The sequence below is a fragment of the Trachypithecus francoisi genome, unplaced genomic scaffold (assembly GCF_009764315.1).
Source record: "Trachypithecus francoisi isolate TF-2019V2 unplaced genomic scaffold, Tfra_2.0 Lachesis_group14, whole genome shotgun sequence".
Classification (NCBI taxonomy): domain Eukaryota; kingdom Metazoa; phylum Chordata; class Mammalia; order Primates; family Cercopithecidae; genus Trachypithecus; species Trachypithecus francoisi.
This window is the reverse complement of record NW_022681459.1, coordinates 58,806,357-58,819,097: the sequence shown is the minus strand read 5'-3', so window position 1 is coordinate 58,819,097 and position 12,741 is coordinate 58,806,357. Positions and strand designations below refer to the sequence as shown.

At 49.0% G+C, this 12,741-nt stretch overlaps 1 long non-coding RNA gene across 1 annotated transcript; it reads left to right on the top strand.

Moving 5' to 3' along the window:
• The first annotated feature begins 331 nt into the window (after positions 1-331).
• Positions 332-12,741, top strand: LOC117096359. Its single transcript, XR_004442464.1, has 2 exons — positions 332-439; positions 9,282-12,741. It is a non-coding gene; the product is annotated as an uncharacterized LOC117096359 (long non-coding RNA).

Below are 12,741 nucleotides of genomic sequence, written 5' to 3'. Positions count from 1 at the left end.
GCCGCCAGCACCGCCCCCCGGCCCCGCCCTCCTCCCGACCCCCCCGGCCCCGCCCTCCTCCCCACCGCCCCCCACCCCGCCCCGCCCTCCTCCCGGCCCTCCCGCCCCGCCCTCGTCCCGCCCCCAGCCCGCCTCCAGCCGGGTTCGCCGCGGCCCCCGGGCAGGCCTTGCGCGTCAGCAAGGCGCGTGCGTGAGCGCTCGAGCTTGCGGGGAGGGGGCACGCGCACCCAATGGGGACGGAGCTTTTCTCGCTCAGCCTGCGGCGACCCAGGGGAATGCCGGGAGGGCGGGGTGGCTATATCTGGCTCTGTCAGGACAGGAAGAGGCTCCACCTACTGCCCGGAAGGGGGAACGGGGTGACGCGGCGCTGCTGTTCCCGCACCAGGCACACGGGGCTCGCGGGCCCCCGCCCCAGGGGAGTAAGGAACTCTCGATTCTTGTGAGTGCTTCACCAGATTTGGATGCTGCAAAATCGTGGCCCTTCTCAATTATATTTGGATTCGGAATGTCAGTTGATCCAATTAAGACCAAGTGTACCCGTCAGAAGAGTTTACTCCTACATGTCGGGATGTTGAACTGGGGGTGGTGGCTGCGTCTGTAGTCCCAGTTACTCAGGAGGCTGAGGTGGGAGGATCGCTTGAGCCCAAGAATTCAAGTCCAGCCTCCGCAACATAGTGAGACTCCCTCTTTAAAAGAAAAAAACAGTTCAGTTACAGACATTCAAAAGACATTCTCTTTTGAACTTTCATTGAGTTTTATTGCTCCATAGGGATATATTTTAATGTCTTCCTGTTTGTAATGTTGTAAGAATAGTAATTTGCTAAAAAAAAAAAAGGATGAGAATTTTTTTGAGTTTCAGATGCTATTTTGATAACATGTTTGAACTGAGTTTGAACGAAATGCACCAGTTCAGAGGACTTGTTCAATTCCATTGTAGGAAACAGGTGGGTCTGCAAAGGCTCAAATTTCCGAACTCAAGTTGGCAAGGGCTGCAGAGAAAAGCATTTATTTATTTAGAGACGGAGTTTTGCTCTTGTTGCCCAGGCGGGATGGAGTGCAATGGCGCAGTCTCGGCTCACTGCAACCTCTGCCTCCTGGGTTCAAGTGATTCTCCTGCCTCAGCCTCCCAAGTAGCTGGGGCTACAGGTATGTGCCACCATGCCTGGCTAATTTTTTGTATTTAGTAGAGCTGGAGTTTCACCATGTCAGGCTGGTCTCGAACTCCTGACCTTAGGTGATCCACACACCTCGGCCTCCCAAAGTGCTGGGATGACAGGCATGTGCCATTGCACCTGGCCTATTTTTTTTTTTTTTTTGAAATGGAGTCTCACACTGTCACCCATGCTGGAACTCCACCTCGCAGGTTCAAGCAATTCTCCTGCCACAGCCTCCTGAGTAGCTGAGACTACAGGTGTGCACCACCATACCCAGCTAATTTTTGTATTTTTAGTAGAGACGGGGTTTCACCATGTTGTCCAGGCTGGCGCTGAACTCCTGACCTCAGGTGATCTACCCTCCTTGGCCTCCTAAAGTGTTGGGATTACAGATGTGAGGCACTGCAATGGCCTTTTTGTTTTCTGAGACAGAGTCTCGTCTTGCTCTGTGGCCCTGGCTGGAGTACAGTGGTATGATCTCAGCTCACTGCAACCTCTCTCTCCTGGGTTCAAGCAATCCTCGCGCCTCAGACTCCCAAGTAGCTGGGGTTACAGGCATGCACCACCACACCCAGCTAATTCTTGGATTTTTAGTAGGGACAGAGTTGGACCATGTTGTCCAAGCTGGTCTCAAACTCCTGGTTTCAAGTGATCTGTCCACCTCAGCCTCCCAAAGTGCTGTGATTACAGACGTGAACCAACCGGCTAATTTTTGTATTTTTAGTAGAGACGGGGTTTCACCATGTTGGCCAGGCTGGTCTCAAACTCCTGACCTCAAGCAATCCACCTGCCTCGGCCTCCCAAAGTGCTAGGATTACAGGCATGAGCTACTGCACACAGCCTGACTATATTATTTCTCATGCCTTATAGTCATGACTATGTAGATAGTATATGTCATACTTACAATTACTTTATTATCAGCAACCATACAGACTGAAACCTGTTGTCTTTGACACTTGATGAAAATACTAATTCTGTAAAATATTTAAAGATGTTTATTCTGGGCCAATACGAGTGACCATGGCCCAGAGTACAGTCTCAAGAGGTCCTGAGAAAGTGTGCCTGAGGTGGTCGGGTTATAGTTTGGTTTTTTATACATTTTAGGGAGACAGCTGTTAACAAGCAAAGACATAGGTCAATACCTGGAAGGTGTACATTGCTTCCATCTAAAAAGGTGGAATATCTTGGGGAGGGGGCTTCAGGTCACAGGTGGATTCAGAGATTTCCTGATTGGCAGTTGGCTGACAGACAGAGTTAAGCTTTGTCTAAATATTTAAGAAGTCAGTAGAAAAGAATGCTTAAGATAAATGGATTGTGGAAGCCAAGACCGTTGTTACGTAGATGAAGTTTCTTAGGTGGCAGCCCTCAGAGAGCATGTGATGCAATGCCAGAGTCAGGTTGAAATTCGGTATCTTATTGTAACAAGGAGTCTGTTTTGTCAGTCTTATAATTTTTATTTTTAGGCTGGGTGCAGTGGTTCATACCTGTAATCCCAGCACTTTGGGAGGCGAAGGTGGGGATCACTTGAGGTCAGGAGTTTGAGACCAGCCTGGCCAACATGGTGAAACCCTGTCTCTACTGAAAAACATAAAAATTAGCCGGGCGTGGTGGTGGGCACCAGTAATCCCAGCTACTCGGGAGGCTGAGGCAGGAGAATTGCTTGAACCTGGGAGGTGGAGGCTGCAGTGAGCTGAGATCATTCCACTGCACTCCAGCCTGGGCAATAGAGCGAGACTCCATCTACAAACAATAAAATAAAAAAAAATAAAAATGGGAGTTTCCCTGCACAAGCTCTTTCTCTTTGCCTGCTGCCATCCATATCAGACGTGACTTGCTCCTCCTTGTCTTCTGCCATGATTGTGAGGGCTCCCCAGCCACGTGGGACTCTAAGTCCATTCAACCCCTTTCTTTTGTAAATTGCCCAGTCTTTATCAGCAGTGTGAAAATGAACTAATACAGGCAGCTTGGATGTTAAAGGCAAGATGGATTTGGTCAGGCCAGATCTCCTTCACTGTCATAGTTTTCTTTCAGCTTCATTCTCCAATAGACCATCCTCTTGTGGTAATAAGATAGCTGTAGCGGCTCCTGCCCAGTCCACATGCTCCTAGGTATCCTGTCCTGCTGGGGAAGACAGCCTGAGTCTCAGTTATCTCAGGTACTGGTCAGATCTTGTGAACATTCCTGACCCAGCCCCTTTGACCAGGAGAATGTGAGGCTCTGACAGGGCAGGCCTCTTTTTTTTTTTTTTTTTTTTGAGATAGAGTCTCACTCTGTCGCCCAGGCTGGAGTGCAGTGGCCGGATCTCAACTCACTGCAAGCTCCGCCTCCCGGGCTTACACCATTCTCCTGCCTCAGCCTCCCAAGTAGCTGGGACTACAGGCACCTGCCACCTCGCCCGGCTAGTTTTTTTGTATTTTTTAGTAGAGACGGGGTTTCACTGTGTTAGCCAGGATGGTCTCGATCTCCTGACCTCGTGATCCACCCATCTCGGCCTCCCAAAGTGCTGGGATTACAGGCTTGAGCCACCGCGCCCGGCCCAGGGCAGGCCTCTTTTACGTGCTCCTCCCCAAATGTAAACCCAGTTGTATCAGATCCCTACTTGGAACCCTTTGTGGTTCAGCTCTTCATGTGAGCTCCAAGGCTGTGTGTGAGGGACACTGCCAACCTTTCCAGCCTCTTTTCATTACACTCTTCCCCTCATACTGTGGGTCCCTGTCTCTCTGGTTATCTTCGGCTTCTGGAAAGGATTTGCTCTGTCTTCTGCCAGAAAGCCCTTTCTCCCCATGCTCCCTTGGTTAATCCTGACTCATTCTTCTCAGGGGAAATGTTATCTTCTAAAGGAGCACTGAATGTGTATTTAACCAACATAAAATTACCTGTCTCCTCCCATTACCGCCACCAATCCCCCACCCCCGCCACTGGAAAAAAGAAGAGAGAGACAGACAGAATACTGACTATTTAAGTAAAAACACTTGACAACCAGGAGATACAAAAAGAAAATCATTATGAACTTCATGCTGTTTCTTAAAGGCAAAAGATGAAGTTCTTATGGAAAGACTTCCTCTCTATACTAAAAGAAAGGGCAACATTCTTTTCGTCAAGGACAAAAAATTGAGTCCAGGAGAATACTGTGCAGACTGGTTGGAGTCACTTCTGTCTTTTAGGCCTCCTCACATAATGCAGTCATGTTTTCACAGTTAACTATTCTTGGTCCAACCCAGTGTATTGGTAACTGACTTAGGCTGTGTTACCCCAAATTGGCTCACAATCTTTATAAGTTGGCGTATTTTAAAAATTCTTAAAGTTTAATCTTTTCCCATTTTGTCAGAAAAATAAATTGGATCCAACTGTTTTTTATAAACTGGTAAGTATATATATACATAAAATTTGTTTATTTATTTATTTAATTTATTTATTTTGAGATAGTGTCTTGCTCTGTTGCCCAGGCTGGAGTGCAGTGGTGCAATCTTGGCTCACTGCAACCTCTGTCACCTGGGTTCAAGCAATTCTCCTGCCTCAGCCTTCCAAGTATCTGGGATTATAGGCATGTGCCACCGTGTCTGGCTAATTTTTGTATTTTTCGTAGAGATGGGGTTTTGTCATGTTGTGAAGGCTGGTCTTGAACTCCTGGCCTCAAGTGATCCACCGGTGTCAACCTCCCAAAGTGCTGGGATTACAGGTGTGAGCCAGTGTGCCTGGGCCATGGCTAATTTTTTAAGTTTTATTTTTAAAAGAGATGAGGTCTCGCTATGTTGCCCAGGCTGGTCTCAAATTATTGACCTCAACTGATCCTCCTACCGTCTCCTCCCAAAATACTAGGATAAGCACGAGCTGTTGTGCCTGGCCGAGGGTTCTAGTTTCTTGCCAGCACTTGTTAGTCTCTGACTTTTGATTATAGTTCTCCTAGTGGTTGTGAAGTGGTATCTTATGGTTTTCATTTGTATTTCCATAATGACTAATGATGTCGATCATCTTTTCTTGTGCTTATTGGCCAATTGCATATCTTTTTAGGAGAAATGTTTATTCATATTCTTTGTCCTTTTTTTTTTTTTTTTGAGACAGAGTCTTTGTCGCCCAGGCTGGACTGCAGTGGCGTGATCTTGGCTCACTGCAACCTCTGCCTCCTGAGTTCAAGTGATTCTCTTGCCTCAGCCTCCCTAGTAGCTAGGATTACAAGTGCCCACAGCTAAATTTTGTATTTTTAGTAGAGATGGGGTTTCACCATTTTGGCCAGGCTGGTCTTGAATTCCTGACCTCAAGTGATATACTGGCCTTGGCTTCCCAGAGTGCTGGATTACAGATGTGAGCCACTGTGCCCGGCCTCTTTGTCCATTGTTTTTGTTGTTGATACAGAGACAGGGTCTTGCTTTATTGCCCAGGCTGGTCTTGAACTCCTGGCCTCCTCTTATCTTGGCCTCCCAAAGTGCTGGGATTACAGGCATGAGCCTCTGTGCCTGACCTTCTTTGCTCTTTTGTTTTTTTTTTGTTGTTTTTTTTGAGAGGGAGTTTCCCTCTTGTCGCCCAGGTTGGAGTGTAATGGTGCGATCTTGGCTCACTGCAACCTCCTCCTTCTGGGTTCAAGCAATTCTCCTGCCTCAGCCTCCCAAGTAGCTGGGGTTACAGGTGCATGTCACCACGCCTGGTTAATTTTTTTTGTATTTTTAGTGGAGATGCGATTTCATCATGTTGGTCAGGCTGGTCTCAAACTCCTGACCTCAGGTGATTCGCCTTCCTTGGCTTCCCAAAATGCTGGGATTACAACCACTGCTCCTGGCCTGTTCATTTTTTAAGTTAGGTTATTTGTCTTCTTGTTGAGTTGTAAGAGTTCTTTACATATCCTGGATACTGGAGTCTTATCAGATATATGATTTGTAAAGGTTTTTTTCCTATTATGTTATCTTTTCACGTTCTTCACAGAGTCCTTTGAAGTACAAATTTTCAATTTTTGTTACGTCCAATTTATATATTTTTTCTTTGGTGGCTTATTATTTGTGTGTTACATTTAAGAAGCCATTGCCGCTGGGTGCGGTGACTCACGCCTGCAATCCCAGCACTTTGCGAGGCCGAGGCGGCCGGATCATCTGAGGTCAGGAGTTCGAGACTCGCCTGACCAACATGGTGAAACCCCATCTCTACTAAAAATACAAAAAAAAAAAAAAAAAAATAGCTGGGTGTTGTGGCATGTGCCTGTAATCCCAGCTACTCGGGAGGCTGAGGCAGGAGAATCGCTTGAACCTGGGAAGCAGAGGTTGCGACGAGCTGAGATTGCACCATTGCACTCCAACCTGGGTGTCAAGAGCAAAACTCCTTCTCAAAAAATAAAAAATAAAAAAAGAAGCCATTGCCTGGGTACAGTGTATACTGCTTGGGTGATGGGTGCACCAAGGTTTCAGAAATCACCACTAAAGAACTTACTCATGTATTCAAACACCATGGAAATAAAAAATTGAAGTTAAAAAAAAAGGAAGCCACTGCCTAATTCAAGATTCCAAAGACTTATTTATCTGTCTTAGTTTCTAAGAGTTTTATAGTTTTAGCTGTTACATTTCAGTCCTTGATCACTTTGAGTTGATTTTTTGTGTACAAGGTAGGGGTCCAACTTCCTTCTTTTGCATGTAGATATCTATTTGTCCCAGTACCATTTGTTGAAAAGACTATTTTTTTTTCCCCATTAAATGATCTTGGCACTCTTGTTGAAAACCAACTGATGGATGATAAATTTGTTCATTTCTGGACTCTGAATTCTATTCCATTGATCTGTAGGTCTATGCTTCTGCTAGTACCACACAATCTTGATTAATGTAAGCTTGTAGTAAGTTTTAAAAATGAGAAGTGTGAATCCTCCAACTTTGTTCTTTTTCAAGACTGTTTGGCTACTATGGGTCCCTTGCATTTCTATATGAATTTTAGGATTCCCATGTCAGTTTGTGCATGAAGCCAGCCAGGATGTTGATCATTATTGCATTGAATCTGTAGACCAATTTGGGGAGTACAGTCATCTTAACGATACTGTCTTCCAACCCATGAATACAGATCTTCTTTATTTTCTCTTTTTGTGAGACGGGGTCTTACTCTGTCACCCAGGCTGGAGTGCAGTGGCTGAATGTCAGCTCACAGCAACCTCTGCCTCCTAGGCTCAAGCAATCCTCTCACCTTAGCCTCCCCAGTAGCTAGGACCACAGGTGTGTGCCACCATGCCTGGCTAATTTTTTGTATTTTTGGTAGAGACAAGCCTTCACCATGTTGCCCTGGTTGGTCTCGAACTCCTGAGCTCAGGCTCTCCACCCTCCTTGTCCTCCCAAAGTGCTGGGATTACAGGGGCGAGCCACTGTGCCCAGCCTACAACTGATTTTTATATATTGATCTTATGTCCTGTAACCTTGTGAATTTCATTAGCTCTAGTAATTATTTATGGATTCCTTAAGTATTTTCCATATACAAGATCAGGACATGTGAAACGGATAATTTTGTTTCCGTTCCCGTCTGGATGCCATTTATATTTTTTTCCTGCCTAATTGTCCTGGCTAGACCTCCAGCAGAGTGGTGCGGGCACACATCCTGCTCTTGTTCCTGCACGTGATGTTTTTAAGATATATCCCTTTTGTTGCAGGATGTTAATTGTCATAGCTCCATAATATTTAATTATGTGACTATGATGCAGTCTTTCACTAAGGGACTTAGATTATCTTAAGCTTTTTGCTCTAATAAACATGGCTATGAATATTTTTGTATATTTCCTGGAACATATGTAAAAAAGAGATTCCCCATTTGTATGTAGTAAGTTGATCTATATCCTCTCTGATTCTGATTTTATTACACTTATTTATTTTTCTTTGCCAACCCAGTGCTACCATGGTATATTTTTGTTGTCTTAATTTATCCTTCCATTTGTGTGTGTGTGTGAAAGCAAGTTTATCAGAGAAGTAAAGCAACAAAAGCATGACTACTCACAGGCAGAGCAGCCTGTATTTCCATTATTATTAACGAGATTGAGCACTTTTGCAAATGGTAATTGGCCATCCTGTTTCTTCTTCTGTGAAATGCATGTATATGTCTTTTGCTCAGTTTTTATTTTTTATTTTTCATTTTTTGTAGAGATGGTCTCGCCATGTTGCCCAAGCTGGTCTCGAAGTCCTGGACACATGCAATCCTCCTGCCTTGGCCTCCCAAAGTGCTGGGATTATAGGTGTGAGCCACTGCACCTGGCCCTAGATTTCTTTTAGAACCTGAGGAACACATTCCCAGAGAAATAGAAATGTGTACCTGTGCATGTGCGCGCGCGCGCACACACACACACACACACACAGCATTGCATGCCTAATTTCGACGAGTCGTAGATTCCTTGAGGCTCACTGTGACCATGACTTCCAGATTAAAGTCCCAGTGTCAAAGAACAACTCTCGGCCGGGCGCGGTGGCTCATGCCTGTAATCCCAGCACTTTAGGAGACTGAGGTGGGTGGATCACGAGGTCAGGAGATCGAGACCATCCTGGCTAACACGGAGAAACCCCATCTCTACAAAAAATACAAAAAATTAGCCGGGCGAGGTGGCGGCGCCTGTAGTCCCAGCTACTGGGGAGGCTGAGGCAGGAGAATGGCGTGAGCCCGGGAGGCGGAGCTTGCAGTGAGCCGAGATCACACCACTGCACTCTAGCCTAGGCGACAGAGCGAGACTCTGTCTGGGAAAAAAAAAAAAAAAAAGAACAACTCTCGTTTCATCATGAGTTATGTGGGGAAATGGGATTTGCAATATGGACATTTTGCCTTCTGCCAGTTAGGAGCATGTCTGTTCCCTAAATGTGGGCGCCCCCTGCCTCTGCACTTAGATCTCCAGCTCGCCGCTTTGTTTTCCAGAGGTTACTGTAGCTCCTTACTTTCAGTCCTCAATAGCATCATGAAATTTCTTCCATTATTTTTTCTTTTCTGGATTCCAGTCAGCATTTCCCCCCCGACTCATGACTTCTGCTGAATAAGACAAAAGAGCAATATTTAGGTTCATTTCCTGTTTATTATTAAAGTGATTTTCACAAATGTTTCATTACATGCATATGGGGGACATGATGGATAAAACAAAACTGAATATTGGTGGCAACTAAAAGGAAGATGTGGTTATGTCGGTATTTGTAGGCAGAGTCGTTGCCAAGCGCCTGGACCATACAGCGCCCTCACAGGAGCCAGAAGTGAAGCCTGCGGGCCTTGAGCACAGCGCCCTGGTGTCCTGTTCCCCGAGCAACATGGCCTGGGTCTGCTCGGCATGTTGGAGGTTCTGATCTCAGCGGAACAAGACACCTGGCATTGGTCAGCTCCTTCCTCCTTCTGCTTTCTGCCACCCATCTGCTGAGGGCACTGGGCACTCTTACTTGCATCTCTGCAGGACTGTGCTGGGGCCTCCCCAAGGCAGTGGGGACACTCGGCAAAGGGCACTTGAGCCTCTGGCTGTGTCTGCTCACATTGGCACAGTGAATGCCCTGTCTGCCTGGTAGGGAAGGCAGAAGCTGTCCTTTCTCCAAACGAGTTTTTCGTGCTTGTGAAGGAGGGAGGGAATGTCACTGAAGTCACCCTGGCCCCGGATCCTCCTGTTCTCTCCCCTCCCTGCAACCTTCTGTCTCTGAACTCCACCGCAAGGGCGGACCTGGCCCAGTTTCCAGTCTGTAAGCTTCCAATTGATCAACATTTTAGAGACTTTTCCTACCCTGGGATTAGATGGGCTTGAGTTTGATTCCCAAATCCAGGGACTACCAACTCTTTGCCTTGGGCATGTCCTGTGGTCTCCTGGAGCCTTCATTTCCATATCTAAAGAATGGTCTTAACCCCACCATCCACACGGAGCTGGGAGGATGGGATGTGTGGATATTAGAGGGTTGAGCCTGGCACCCAGTGGGCACTGAGTGAGCGTCAGCTTCCCTGCCCTGCCCTTCTTCCTGTTGGGGCTTGGGGGGTGCAGACAGTTCCAGGGGGCTCACCCAGGGGCTCTGAGTGGCATGGTGCAGCAGGGGACTGGAGAGGCCTTGAGGCCATCGCAGCAGGTGCTGGGAGGGCACACAGGCCATGCCTGTGTTGTCTGGGCTCCAAGGATGTTTTGCCCACACCTGATGTCCTTTCCAAAGGTGGGAAAGCAGGTGGGATCAGGCCAACCCCAGCTCTGCCTGCCCAGGACTTACTCCTGGAAGGGCCAGGGATCTGTGGGTGCAGAGGCAGCCGCAGGAGAATAGGAGGAGCTCTCTGCTGTCTCTCCACATCCTCCCTCACCCCTCATTGCATCCTCTGCACTTAGCCTGAATGATATCGGCTCAGCACAGACAACTTGTGCATCTTTGGTGAAAAGGGACCTCAATGTCAGCTGCCGTTTGCCAGGGCAATCAGACTTCCTGAGCATGGACCAGGGGAGGTGAAAATGGCTGGACCCCTGCGTGAGAAGGAAGGCTTCTCCCTGCGGGGCATGCACTGCGGCAGGCAAGGTGAGCAGGCTGTCCGGGGCAGCTTGTCTGCTGTCTGCGGCAGTGCGTCTGTCTGTCTGCTGTCCGAGGGAGTGTGTCTGTCTGTCTGTCTGCTGTCTGGGGCAGCTTGTCTGCTGTCTGGGGCAGTGTGTCTGTTTGTCTGCTGTCTGGGGCAGTTTGTCTGTCTGCTGTCCGGGGCACTTTGTCTGTCTGTCTGTCTGTCTGTCTGCTGTCTGGGGCAGTTTGTTGTCTGTGCAGGGCACCAACCCCCTGTCTTTCTAGGAGCCTGGCACACAGGAGGTGCTCAGTAAATGTTTGCTAAGTGACTCAACTTATTTCAGTATCTTATTTTTTTCTGCTGGGGGTGGTGGAGGTGCCGGAATAATATTCAACTCCAAAGTCAATTAAGCATCGGTATGGCTTAGACAGGCCAGGAGCCTCCTGCCGTGGACAAGCCCAGGGGAAAGGCTTCACCGAGAGGCTGCCTGCGGACGGTGCGTCTCTTGAGAATGAGCATGCATGAAAGGGGAGGCCATTCAGACAGAAAACCCTGCTCGCTAGAAGCGGGGGAAACGACTTCTCTCCCAGGGCTTTCAAATGTGGCCTCTTGTGCCATCCGTGTCTGGGATGTTTCGGCCCATCTTTCAGCTCTATTTTGTCTGTGTGTCCCAAGCCAATGGGTAGCCGGAGAGAAAGCTGCCCGAGGCCTCCACCATGGGCCCTGCAGCCTGGGCCACCATGGAAGCAGGGCAGGAGTGGGCCACACTGTCCCCTTGGGGAGCCAGCGTTTGGGAAACTGGTCACTGCCTGGCCATCGCGACTTGTGTGGGGCAGAAGCACTGAGGCTGGGGAGCGTAGGCTGATTCTGCTGCTTGAGAGGCCGGTGCAGAGCCCAGAGCGGGAGGAGGGAGGTTGGCGTGGCTGTGGCTGCAAGGCTCTGGCGTGGGGAGAGGCTCTGGCGTGGGGAAGGAATGGGAAAAGGCACAGCCTAATACTGGGCAGCAGATGAAGCTGCCTGGCTGCAGGCTGCCCTCAGCGGCTACACGAGCCCTCACTCACGGAGGGCCTGGCTCGCTTCGAAACCCTGCCGCAGGTTCCTTCCCTTCCCGTGGTTTGTTTCTGGAAAGTAGAAACAAACCTGGGGGGAATGCCAGGAATGTGAGGCAGAAAGGTCCCCCCCACACCTGGGTCCCCCCCTAACTCCTGGGAAGCTGTACGGGAGACAGTCTGGTTTTCCATGCCTGTCTTCACACAGGTCCCTCAGTTCCCTGGGGTGCAGTGCTCCACTAGGAGCTGACCCAAGCTCAGGGGAGCCTGGATACCGGGCATCTGCCTCCGTCCCAGCCAGATAGCAGGGCGGGGACTCCCAGCAGCCTGCTTGCTTCTTGGCTCCTCTCCCTGGAGCAGTGTGCGGCGCTGGGGACCTCATCAGCTGCTCAGATGACAGTCGAGGAGGGGCTATGCTGGCCTCCCCCTCAGACAGCATGGGGGCCTCCTGCACTCTCCGCCCTCAGCTTCCATCTTTTCTCTTGGACCTTGTTACGTGGATCCATCCTACCTGGCCCAGTCCTTGTTCCCCACTTCTCTTTTCTCTACGCCTCCATCTTGAACCAGGTGGAAGAGCCACCTCACATCAGTCAAGCTGCCATTGGCTTCAACAACACACCCTGGAAGAAATGCGCTTTGCTGTCCACGGAGTTCTCCTTGGGACCATCCTGCCCTGAGGCCCAGGGTCAGCTCTAGTTTAACAGGGGGACCCCCAAGTTCCCCAGTGTGAGACTGATGTTGAGACTGAAGACAGAGCCCAACCCTGGACTTCAAGTCACCCAGATGGTGTGGGAGGCCCAGGGGGCTGCCGGCTACCTTGCGCTCCTCACAGCCCCTCCCGTGGGCTGGGAGCTATAGAAGGGCTTGCGAGGGAAAGCAAGATGAAGGCTGGGTTGCGTCTGCACCTGCCCATCCAACTTTGCCCTGGGCACGCTGGGCATGGTCTGACCACGGTGGTGAGTCCTGGACCATGAGGGGAGGGGAGGCGGGCAGTGGATCTGTGGGTATGTGGGTGGCAACTTTCAAAACCACCCAAAGGAACTGCAGAAAGAGCTCAGAGAGGTTAAGAATTCTTTCTGTTTTGGAAAGGATTAAAAAAAAAA